A 12,595-nucleotide genomic window follows, 5' to 3' on the forward strand; every position below is an offset into this window, starting at 1 on the left:
CTGGAGTGCAGTGGTGCAATATCGGCTCACTGCAACCTCCACCTCCTGGGTTCAAGTGATTCTCCTGTCTTAGCCTCCCAAGGAGCTGAGATTACAGGTGCGTTCCACCACGCCCAGCTAATTTCTGTATTTTTGTATTTTTTTTGAAATGGAGTCTCAGTCTGTCACCCAGGCTGGAGTGCAGTGACGTGATCTCAGCTCATTGCAACTTCCACTGCCCAGGTTCAAGCAATTCTCTTGCCGCAGCCTCCTGAGTAGCTGGGATTACAGGCGCCTGCCACTGCACCTGGCTAATTTTTGTATTTTTAGTAGAGACGGGGTTTCACTATCTTGGCCAGGCTGGTCTTGAACTCCTGACCTTGTGATCCACCTGCCTCGGCCTCCCAAAGAGTGGAAATTACAGGTGTGAGCCACGGTGCCCGGCCTATTTTTGTGTTTTTAGTAGAGATGGGGTTTTGCCATGTTGGTCAGGCTCGTCTCAAACTCCTGATCTCAGGTGATCCTCCTGCCTTGGCTTCCCAAAGTGCTAGGATTATAGGCGTGAGCCACCACACCCCACCTAGCCTTGCCTTTTTTTTTTTTTTTTTTTTTTTTTTTGTCTTTTTTAAGACTGAGTTTTGCTCTTGTTGCCCAGGCTGGAGTGCAATGGGACGATCTTGGCTCACCGCAGCCTCTGCCTCCCAGGTTCAAGCAATTTTCCTGCCTCAGCCTCCGGAGTAGCTGGGATTACAGACATATGCCACCATGCCTGGCTAATTTTGTATTTTTAGTAGAGACGGTCTCGGACTCCCGACCTCAGGTGATCTGCCTGCATCAGCCTCCCAAAGTGCTGGGATTATAGACGTGAGCCACGGTGCCCGGCCTGGCCTCACTTTTTAATCTGACCTAGTTCAGGTCTTCATCTTCTATATATTATTGCAATAACCTCATGGTTAATGCCTCTTTCTGTATTGCATACTACATACAGCTGCTGTATTTTAGTTTTTATTTACTCATTTAGGTAATATTTATTGGGCATTTATATGCCAGGCCACACATGATCTTGTCCTGTTAGGACTTGTAGTCTAGTGGGAAAGACAATTAGTGAATTTATGATTATGAACTAAAGTGCTCCGAAAGATAAGAATTTTGTTCTAGAAGAGTGTGTAGCAAAGAAAGCCAGCATAGACCTTTAAAATTACAATTCCGATCATTTTGCTTCTTTTTTTTTTTTTTTTTTTTTTTGAGATGGAGTCTCGCTCTGTCGCCCAGGCGGCTGGAGTGCAGTGGCCGGATCTCAGCTCACTGCAAGCTCCGCCTTCCGGGTTCACGCCATTCTCCTGCCGCAGCCTCCCGAGTAGCTGGGACTATAGGCGCCCGCCACCTTGCCTGGCTAGTTTTTTGTATTTTTTAGTAGAGACCGGGTTTCACCGTGTTAGCCAGGATGGTCTCGATCTCCTGACCTCGTGATCCACCCATCTCGGCCTCCCAAAGTGCTGGGATTACAGGCTTGAGCCACCACGCCCGGCCTCATTTTGCTTCTTTCTATAAAATCTTTGATGGTTCCCATTGCCTATATAGGTCAGTATTCAAGGTTCTTTATGATTTGACCAAACCTGGCCTTCCTCAACTTTTTTCATTGTATCCATATCTTTTTTGTTTGTTTTTAAGATGCAGGCTCTTGCTATGTTTCCCAGGCTCGCCTCGAACTCCTGGGCTCAAGTGACCTCCTGCCTCAGCCTCTCAAGTAGCTGAGTTTACAGGCCTGCGCTAGCATACCAAGTTTATCCTTTTTTTTTTTTTTTTTTACAGCTATGCCTTCAAGTTACCCTGCATTTTTCAGTCTCCATATCTTAGGGTTTTTTCCTCTTCTGTTCTGTTGGAATGCACTACCTTGCTTACAGGACACTTAACTTCGAAATCTAACCATTCCTTCAACCCAGCAAAAAATTTCCTTCCTGAAACCTTTCTTATCCCACTTCTTCCTATCCACCTATCTCCAGAATTGATTTCATCTTCCTCTGTATCTCTTTAACTTTTTGCTGGGATCTCTGTTGTAGTACTTTATCACATGTTGTCTTTTTTTTTTTTCTCTCTCTCTTTTGAGAAGGAGTCTTGCTCTGTCACCCAGGCTAGGGTACAGCGATCTCAGCTCACTGCAACCTCTGCCTCCCAGGTGCAAGCAAGTCTCCTGCCTCAGCCTCCCAAGTAACTGGGATTACAGGTGCCTGCCACCACACCTGGCTAATTTTTGTATTTTAGTAGAGGCGGGGTTGGATTTCACCATCTTGGCCAGGCTGGTCTCAAACTCCTGACCTCATGATCCAGCTGCCTCGGCCTCCCAAAGTGCTGGGATTACAGGCGTGAGCCACTGCGACCAGCACACATGTTGTCTTTAATTGTAATTATTTGTGAATATATTTTCTTCATCCCTCATTTTAAGCTCATGAGACACCTGTGTCTCCTCTGTTCCCTAAACTCTTAGCTCAGTGCTTCTTTGAGTATAACTTTATGCTTAATTAATGCTTGATGAATTGAATTAGAACTTGATTCTCAAAAAAAGAAATTGTGATTTTTTTAGACTTCTTTTTATGCAAAAGTAACGTAACTTCCATTCAACACGTTTTATCCCAAATTGAACACACTAGGAAAAAGGCAGATGGTGAAAGCCTTAAGAAATTGTTCAGATTCAAGGAAAAGCATTTGTTGCCTTTACTGCATATAACTGTACTGTGGTTCCATACATCCGAGCTGATAGAAAACTTGGAGGAGGGGTCTAGTGGTGGTGCATGGCAGGTGGAGGTGAGGTAAATTAGTCACAGGAACCAAATTGGTTCTTTTAGGGCAATACAGGCATTGTTGGGCCATCTGGGTGTGGTTGACCTCTAGGAAGTCTTTTTAGTTTTTCTTTCTCACTTCGTTCCATAAATATTTACTAGATGCCCTGTTCTAGTTAAGATCTATCAATGAACAAAATAGACCAAAAAAAAAAAAAAAAAACCAACCTCATGGATTTTATCTTTGAATAGGAGATTGAAATAAACACAATAATGTGTAAAATTAGGAAGGTAATAAATGATATGGGGAAAAGTACAGCAGGATAAGGAGAATTGAGAGCGGAAGAGGGTTAGGTAAGAGAGGTGGGAGGGGTTGCAACCCTAAATAAGATGGTCAAAGTAGAGATCTTTGAGAAATGTGTTAGTGGGTTGTTAGGCACTTCCCTGGGGTTAGTGGATTCTCTTCTGCCCAGCAGAGAGAAAGAGGCAATGTCTATAGTTGTTCCAGAGTCCAACACTGAGGAGAAATAGCTACTCCTTATGTTCTTTTCTCCTGGCTGTTCCTCTGGCTGGCATCGCTGGAAGTTAACTGGGGTGAAAATTACAGTCAGTCATGTCTGGAAGACAGCAGGGGTGAAACTAGAGGCCTTCTAACCCAGTTCCCAGAGGGGTGGGATTTACCCTTCTGCTGACTGAGCCTCGGTTGCCTGGAGTGATGTGTGAGGTAGGCCTCTGACTTTTTTCCTTCCTCAAAGGGAGAAGCCCAGTATCATAACCTTCTCTCTTCTTAGTGAGGCCTCAGCAACTTTATTTCAGGTAACTCTTTAAAAATAAGCTTTCAAAGAGTGTGTACTATGCTCCCGACTTAAAGCATGAATTTTCAGGTTTTTGGTGCTTTGACTTCCTCTCAACACATTAGCTATGTTTTGGAAGTTTCAGTACCTAATTCAGCAGCCTAAAGATGAAGTTTTCTTATGTTTAGATGCTCTCTTGTTTGAATTGTGCATTGTAAATTTATTTATTTATTCCTTTGCTTACCCTTTTCTTTTTTCTTTTTTTTTTGGAGACGGAGTCTCGCTCTGTCATCCAGGCTGGAGTGCAGTGGCGCAATCTCGGCTCACTGCAAGCTCTGCCTCCCCGATTCACACCATTCTCCTGCCCTCCCGAGTAGCTGGGACTACAGGCGCCCGCCACCACGCCCGGCTAATTTTTTGTATTTTTAGTAGAGACGGTGTTTCACTGTGTTAGCCAGGATGGTCTCGATCTGCTGACCTCATGATCCGCCCGCCTCGGGCTTCCAAAGTGCTGGGATTACAGGTGTGAGCCACTGCGCCCAGTCTGCTTTGCTTACTCTTTTCTAACCCTTCTGCTTCATTATTTTTCTTGTTACCCCTTCCCTTTTCTCCTTTCATGAAGCTGATAGGAAACAGAAGTCCCTTAGGCCAGACAGCTATTTAGGTAATTGACTAAAGCTAAAATTTATACCTAATATGCAAGCAATGGAATGGAATGTCTTATTTCCTTTGTTTTTTTTTTGAGACGGAGTCTCGCTCTGTCACCCAGGCTGGAGTGCAGTGGTGCCATCTTGGCTCACTGCAACCTCTAACTCCCAGGTTCAAGCGATTCTCCCACCTCAGCCTCCCGAGTAGCTGGGATTACAGGCATGTGCCAGTATAGCCAGTTAATTTTTGTATTTTTACTAGAAATGGGATTTTACTCTGTTGGCCAGGCTGGACTCGGAACTCCTGACCTCAGGTGATCTACCCACCTTCGCCTCCCAAAGTGCTGGGATTACAGGCATGAGCCACTGCGCCTGGCTGAATGTCTTATTTCTGTCCACATGTTACATTGATTTCAGCTTGTGGACATCAAGCTGTCAGCCTGTTACACTGTATGCCATTTGATGTAACTGTGGATATATTGGGACCTGTTTACTCTTTTTTTGGTTATTTATACCACCAGCTTGTGTAGTTGTAGTACACAAGAAGGCCTATTTGCCATTTTGTAAAAATGTGGTATTTTTCATATATAATTTTAGAATAAGGGTGTGTGTTTGTGTGTGTCTGTTTAAAGATGTGGCATCTTGCTGTGTTGCCTGGGCTGGAGGACACTGGCTATTCACAGGTGTGATCATAAGTGTGCCATGGCCTCAAACTCATGGGCTTGAGCTGTCTTCCTAAGTCAGCCTCCTGAGTAGCTGAGACTACAGGCACATGGCACTGCACCTGGCAGAATAAATGAACTTCTTTTTTTTTTTATTTTGAGACAGAGTCTCGCTCTGTTGCCCAGGCTGTGGTGCATTGTTGCGATCTCGGCTCACTGCAACCTCTGCCTCCTGGGTTCAAGTGAGTCTCCTGCCGCAGCCTCCGGAGTAGCTGGGATTACAGGTGCCTGCCACCAAGCCTGGCTAACTTTTTATTTTTAGTTTTTAGTACAGACAGGGTTTCACCATGTTGGCCAGGCTGGACTCAAACTCCTGACCTCAAGTGATCCCCCTCTCCCTGGCCTCCCAAAGTGCTGGGATTACAAGTGTGAGCCACCACATGGCCAGAATAAATGAATTTTGTAGTGAACTCAGATCCATACTAAGGAAAAATTTGTTACTTTTAAGCAGATAGAGTTCTAATATTGGGTGGTCTTCTGGGCAGATTTTATATTACCTTTGTCTGAGAGAGTTTGCTGTATATCAGACTTGAAGTCATACATTCTCATTACCTATGCTTAAGTAGCACCATAACATATTACTGATACTGTGAATTGTAAAGCCAGCAGCTATTAATCCAAGTGTATGTTGTTGTTTTCTTTAGTGCTTGAAAGGATATCAGTTTAACTGACCAAACTGTATTGCTTTTATTAGTAAGAGAACTTGAACATAGCTTGTTTGCTGCTGTTTACTTAATAATGTTTCTGTGTTAGTAGGTTAGTAGTTAGTTTCTTGTGTTAGTAGGCCCTTGCAGTTGCAGAGCTAGAAATCTAGGCAATGTGGATTTCAGATGAGTTTCATAACACTATCTGACATAGTGGGAAGTGCAAGGAAGTATCTGGCAATATTATTTTTCTTATGGAGCCTTTCCATAAGAAAGAAATTCAGTTATAACAAGGTCATATTTGGGTAGGTAACATTTTTTGCCAATAACAAAACCTATATATTGTACCTGTGTGATCTTAAGCATTCGATATATTTAAAAGTGTTACTGGGACTGGGCGTGGTGGCTCACACCTGTAATCCCAGCGCTTTGGGAAGCCGAGGTGGGTGGATCACTTGAGGTCAGGAGTTTGAGACCAGCCTAGCCAACATGGTGCGACCACGTCTCTACTAAAAATACAAACATTAGCTGGGCATGGTGGCATGCACCTGTAATCCCAGCTACTCAGGAGGCTGAGGCAGGAGAATGGTTTGAACCCAGGAGGCAGAGATCGTAGTGAGCCGAGATTGCACCACTGTACTCCAGCCTGGGCAACAGACTGAGACTCTGTCTCAAATTAAAAATAAATAAATAAATAAAAGTGTTATTGGCCAGGAGCGGTAGCTCACCCCTGTAATCCCAGCACTTTGGGAGGCTGAGGCAGACAGATCACCCTGAAGTCAGAAGCTCAAAACCAGCCTGGCCAACATGGCAAAACCCCATCTCTACTGAAAATACAAAAAATTAGCCTGGCATGGTGGCAGGCGCCTGTAATCCCAGCTCCTCGGGGGGTCTGAGGCAGGAGAATCGCTTGAACCTGGGAAGCAGAGGTGCAATGAGCCAATATTGTGCCACTGCACTCCAGCCTGGGCAACAGAGCAAGACTCCATCTCCAAAAAAAAAAAAAAAAAGTGTGCCAGGTGCGGTGGCTCACGCCTGTAGTAATCCCAGCACCTTGGGAGGCTGAGGCAGGTGGATCACCTGAGGTCGGGAGTTCGAGACCAGCCTGACCAACATGGTGAAACCCTGTCTCTTCTAAAATACAAAAATTAGCTGAGCGTAGTGGCAGGCGCCTGTAATCTCAGCTACTTGGGAGGCTGAGGTGGGAGAATAGCTTGAACCCAGGAGGCGGAAGTTGCAGTGAGCCGAGATCGCACCACTGCACTCCAGCCTGGGCAACAAGAGTGAGACTGTCTCCAAAAAAAAAAAAAAAAAAAAAAAAGTGTTACCAATAATTTAATTCTCATCTCATATACTTGATGGAAGGAGAGTAACTGTTGAGGTGTAGAGCTGCTGGGCTATATACTTCATAGGAATGACAGAGGCAGCAAGTGATTATTATAAGGAATAACAAGCAATAGTAATGTTAATTTTTTTCCTTATAACCAGGGAAGTAGCATGGAAGATTGAAAGGTTTAAATCCTTGCTTAAATAAAAATGTCAGTCCTGATCAGAATAATGTGACTGAACTTGAAATGTTAAAGGAATCGGAGAAGCTGCTAAATTAGTTCAGATAGTAATACAAGGTTTATTTATACATAGGTTGGTTAAATTCTTCATTGAGAGCAAATGTGGTTTTGACTAAGATAAGCTACTCCCAACAATTGGCAGTTTTAGAACCTACAGAGGAAATAAAAAACCTGAATTTTACCTGGAGGAACAAATAAGAATTGACTCAGGTTTCTGTAGGTCAGGCATTATTTCATAATAATTATACCATGATTAAGTTCAGCATTCTTCAGAAAGGAGAACAAAATCTATCATACGAGGATTCATATTAGGAAATTGAGCTGTGATCATGTATATATTAGGGTGAGTGGGAAAAAAAGATTTTAAAGAGAAACCTGGAAATTTAAAACTTAAAAATCATCATATTTGAAATACACATTAAAAGAATGTAAGAGATCAAAAGGACCATACAAAACAGATGGTTATTTGGCATAGGCTTAGAGGCTGTGGAGAGAAGAAAGGCATCTTTCTTTCTTTCTTTTTTTTTTGGAGACAGAGTTTCACTCTTGTTGCCCAGGCTGGAGTACAGTGGCGCAATCTTGACTCACCGCAACCTCCGCCTCCCAGGTTCAAGTGATTCTTTTGCCTCAGCCTCCCTAGTAGCTGGGATTACAGGCATGTGCCACCATGCCCGGCTAATTTTGTATTTTTAGTAGAGACGGGGTTTCTCCACATTGGTCAAGCTGGTCTTGAACTCCTCACCTCAGGTGATCTGCCCGCCTTGGCCTCCCAAAGTGCTGGGATTACAGGCATGAGCCACTGCGAAGAAAGGCATCTTTCTAAGAATAAGGCATCTCTAAAATATTAGAAATGTTTTCAGTCAAGGCCAGAGAAGCCCACAGAGTGATTAGGAACAACCTAGAAATTAGGTGAATAAAAGACATTCAATAAGCCTCTTTGTACAAGTGATTAGGTATGATATTTTATTTGTTTTTTTTTTTTTTTGTTCGTTTTTGAGATGGAGTCTTGCTCTGTTGCCCAGGCTGGAGTACAGTGGCGTGACCTTGGCTCACTTCAACCTCCACCTCCCGGGTTCAAGCGATTCTCCTGCCTCAGCCTCCTGAGTAGCTGGGATTATAGGCGCACACCACCACACCTGGCTAATTTTTATATTTTTAGTAGAGATGGGGTTTCACCATGTTGGTCTGGCTGGTCTTGAACTCCTGACTTCGTGATCTGCCTGTCTCGGCCTCCCAAAGTGCTGGGATAACAGGTGTGAGCCACTGCGCCCAGCCTTGTTTTTGTTTTTAAAAAAGATATGTTATAATGAAAAGGGCACCTAGAGAATTGGTAAGACTACTTAATCATGGTGTGAAAGATCCATTATTTGAGGATGAAAACATTAGAGAATTTCCATTATTTCTTTCCAACAGATTAAAGTTTTTAGTACAAATGATGATAGATGCTTAACTTTTTTAAAAAGTTTTTTTCTGATTAGAACATGAATAAATCCTCTAGAAAGTACAGAAAAATATGTAGAAGTCCCAGGAATTATCCCAGAAATGTTAACATTTATTTAATATTTCCTACACTTTTTTTTTCTAGCTGCCTACATTACATCAGTAAACTTGATGAGCTCAAATTTATCTACCCAAGAATTTAGGAAGAATTCAGAGATAACCTGTGGAATGCTTAGTGAAAGTATATCACCTTAAGTTGTAAGTGGTGTGGTCACTATACTAAGGAACTAGTGTAGATTTTAGATGTGGTTCTGTCCGTAAGAAGGGTTCAAAGTGAAGGGACTAAAAACTATACCATATTAGAAAGTTGGTAAATGTAGATTAAAGATTGAGATGACTTGGTGCCATTCATATAATTTGTTGGTGTCAAGGCAATGGGTTAGTTTACATAAGGAAAAGTCACATATGACAAATCATTAATACTTCTATGTGAACACAGTTGTTATCAGTGGACATTGCTTAGTTTGAAAAGACTTATGGTAAGGAAGGTCAGACCAAAGACTGCTTGAAAACTTTAGTCATGGAGTGGCAGAAAATTGTTTTGTTGTGAATTAGCGAACTGATTTTCTGATAATAAATACTTCCCTAGGTCTACATTCCCTTTTCTTCAGTTCTAAAAACCTCCGAAAGCTCTGAAAACTGAAAGATTTTTGGAAAGATACGCACAAATCTGACTTCAACTAATAAAAGGCTATTTATAGTCTTTTTTATGTAAAGTAAATATTCATATTGCTGGAGGAATGTTAACGAGTTTGATTACAGGATTCAGTTTCAGTTTTTTCTTTCTTTTTTTTCCCTGAGAAGGAGTTTCACTCTTGTCACCCAGGCTGGAGTGCAATGGTGCTATCTCAGCTCAGTGCAATCTCCGCCTCCCGGGTTCAGGCGATTCTCCTGCCTCAGCCTCCTGAGTTGCTGGGATAACAGGCATGTGCCAGTACGCTCGGCTAATTTTGTATTTTTAGTGGAGACGGGGTTTCTCCATGTTGGTCAGGCTGGTCTTGAACTCCCAACCTTAGGTGATCCTCCCGCCTCAGCCTCCCAAAGTGCTGGGATTACAGGCGTGAGCCACCATGCCCGGCCTCTTTTTTTTTTTTTTTTCCCCTTTGGGGCAAGTTCTTACCTGTTGGCCAGGCTGGAGTGCAGTGGCAGAATCATGGCTCACTGCTGCATCGACCTCCTGGGCTCCAGTTATCATCCCATCTCAGCCTTCTGAGTAGCTGGGACTACAGATGCACACCACCACGCCTGGCTACATTTCTTATTTTAGTAGAGACAAGGTCTCGCTACGTTGCCCAGGCTGGTCTTGAACTCCTGAGCTCAGATGACCCTTCCACCTTGGCCTCCCAAAGTGCTGAGATTACAGGTGTGAGCCACCATGCCCAGCACTGTTTCAGTGTCTACTGACAGCATTACACTCACTCTACTATATAAGGTGTATTAATTATCTGAGCTGGCCTTGAACTCCTGGGCTCAAAAATCATCCTCTTGCCTCAGCCTCCAGAATACCTAGGACTATAAGCACACATCATCACACCTGGCTATTTCAACTTCTTACAGATGAAATAACTGAGGCCCAAATAGCTGTAGTGACTTTCCAATGTTATTACACATCTAGGGAGAATAAAGAGTAGAATTGAGTTTTTCTGCTTGCTTACTTGGTTTTGTGCGTTTTTTTCCCCATTGCACTGTGCTGCTTCCTTGTTAATCAAATATTAACAAGTTTGATTAGAGGGTACTGTTTCAGTTTCTCTTTTTTTTTTTTTGTCCTGGTGACATTGCCTCCAAAGACCATCTTGATGATAACTTCTATGTGGAAGAGTTCAGTGACATTCATCTTATTTGACATTTTAATAAATGTTTCGGCCGGGCGCGGTGGCGCAAGCCTGTAATCCCACCACTTTGGGAGGCCGAGATGGGCGGATCACAAGGTCAGGAGATCGAGACCATCCTGGCTAACACGGTGAAACCCCGTCTCTATTAACAAATAAAAAAAACTAGCCGGGCGAGGTGGCGGGCGCCTGTAGTCCCAGCTACTCGGGAGGCTGAGGCCGGAGAATGGCGTGAACCCAGGAGGCGGAGCTTGCAGTGAGCCGAGATCCGGCCACTGTACTCCAGCCTGGGTGACAGAGCGAGACTCCGTCTCAAAAATAAATAAATAAATAAATAAATAAATAAATAAATAAATAAATAAATGTTTCACATAAGTGAAATATTGAGATTTTCCTATGACATTAAACTCTTCCAGGTAGTTAGGTCCCCAGATTGTTGAGATTATGCTTCAGGAATATCTTGACTGATGTGAAGCTTCAGTATGGATAAGAATTGCATTTAAAAAGAGGGAGAAAGTCTAAACTACTTTGTTAGGATGTGTAATTTTTAGCTATCAGTTGCAGCCCCCAGTATAAGAATCTTGGCCGGGCACGGTGTCTCATGCCTGTAATCCTAGCACTTTGGGAGGTGGAGGCGGACAGATCACGAGGTCAGCAATTCAAGACCAGCCTGGCCAACATGGAGAAACCCTGTCTCTACTAAAAATTGGGCGTGGTGGCGGGCGCCTGTAATCCCAGCTATTTGGGAGGCTGAGGCAGGAGAATGGTTTGAGCCCGGGAGGTGGAGTTTGCAGTGAGCCAAGATTGCGCCATTGCACTCCAGCCTGGGCAACAGGGTGAGACTCTGTCTCAAAAAAAAAAAAAAAAAGTAAAAAGAAACTAGGAACCTTGGTAAGGTATTCCTCAAAAAATTAACTCAGTGTACTGCCAGGGAAATCCTAGGCATCATTAGGAAGAGAATCAGTACCAAATAAAGATAGAAATACACTTCCATCTGTGTAAAACCAAGGTTTGTTTATATTTATGATACTGTGTATTCTGTTGACCCTGAAGAAGTATTTACCATACATAGCTGATGACCAAAGAAGGTGAAGCCTTTAATGAATACATGGAAAAAAAATTTTTTTTCAGCTTTTAAAGACAAAGGGAATATTATCAAACCCTGTCAAGTGATGAAAAGAACATATAGTTCTCAGGATCCTGTATTAGATATAGAACACTCAAGTTAGAAGTGATTTTAGCTTAATGATGGGGCTACTCTTACAGTAAATAAATAAAATATGTTTAACGGTGGCAGAAATTTAAAAATGGAAGATTAACAAAATATTTGCATGTTTTTTTAATTACACTTTTTATTTTGAGATCGCTATAGAGTCTTATGCAGTTGTAAGAGTAATGCAGTGGGGCCGGGTGCAGTGGCTCATGCCTGTAACCCCAACACTTTGGGAGGTTGATATAAGAGGATCACTTAAGTCCAAAAGTTCAAGACAAGCCTGGGTAACATAGTGAGACCCTGTCTCTACAAAAAAATATTTTTTTAATTCACTGGGCATGGTCATTCACCCCTGTAGTCCCAGCTATTCTGGAAGCTGAGAGGATTACTTGAGCCCAGGAGGTAGAAACTGTAGTGAGCCATGATAGCGCCACTCTACTCCAGCCCGGCAAAAGAGCAAGACTGTCTCAAAAAATAGTAATAATGATGCAGAGGGATCGTTTGTACCCTTTACCTAGTTTCCTCCAGTGGTAACATCTTGCTAAAGTACAATATCATAATTTTGACATTGATATAAGCCATCTATCTTGTTCAGACCTCCCCGTTTTACTCATAATCAATTTTGTATATATGTGTTTTCAGTTCTGTGCAGACTTAATCACGTGGAGTCGTACTGTTTTCACCACCACAGTCAAGATACAGAACAGCTCCATCATCACAAATGTCCCTCATGTTGTCCTTTTATAGCCACACCTACATCCTTTCTACTGTCCCCTTCTCCCATCTCCCACAATAAGATTTTTGATAAATTATTGGATTGGTACATTTTATAATAACCTGTTAAGGGAATCCAGGAGTATTTGAGGAATTATATCCTTGACTTTTCATAAAATTATTTAAAATTTATTTTATCGGCCAGGCA

General features: G+C 42.7%; 1 protein-coding gene across 1 annotated transcript in view; it reads left to right on the forward strand.

Annotated features, from left to right (window-relative positions):
- Window positions 1–12,595, forward strand: part of ZNF609 (zinc finger protein 609) — a 237,652-nt gene that overhangs the window by 14,129 nt on the left and 210,928 nt on the right. The window lies entirely within an intron of this gene.

The sequence above is a fragment of the Theropithecus gelada genome, chromosome 7a (genome assembly GCF_003255815.1).
Source record: "Theropithecus gelada isolate Dixy chromosome 7a, Tgel_1.0, whole genome shotgun sequence".
In the NCBI taxonomy this organism is placed as follows: domain Eukaryota; kingdom Metazoa; phylum Chordata; class Mammalia; order Primates; family Cercopithecidae; genus Theropithecus; species Theropithecus gelada.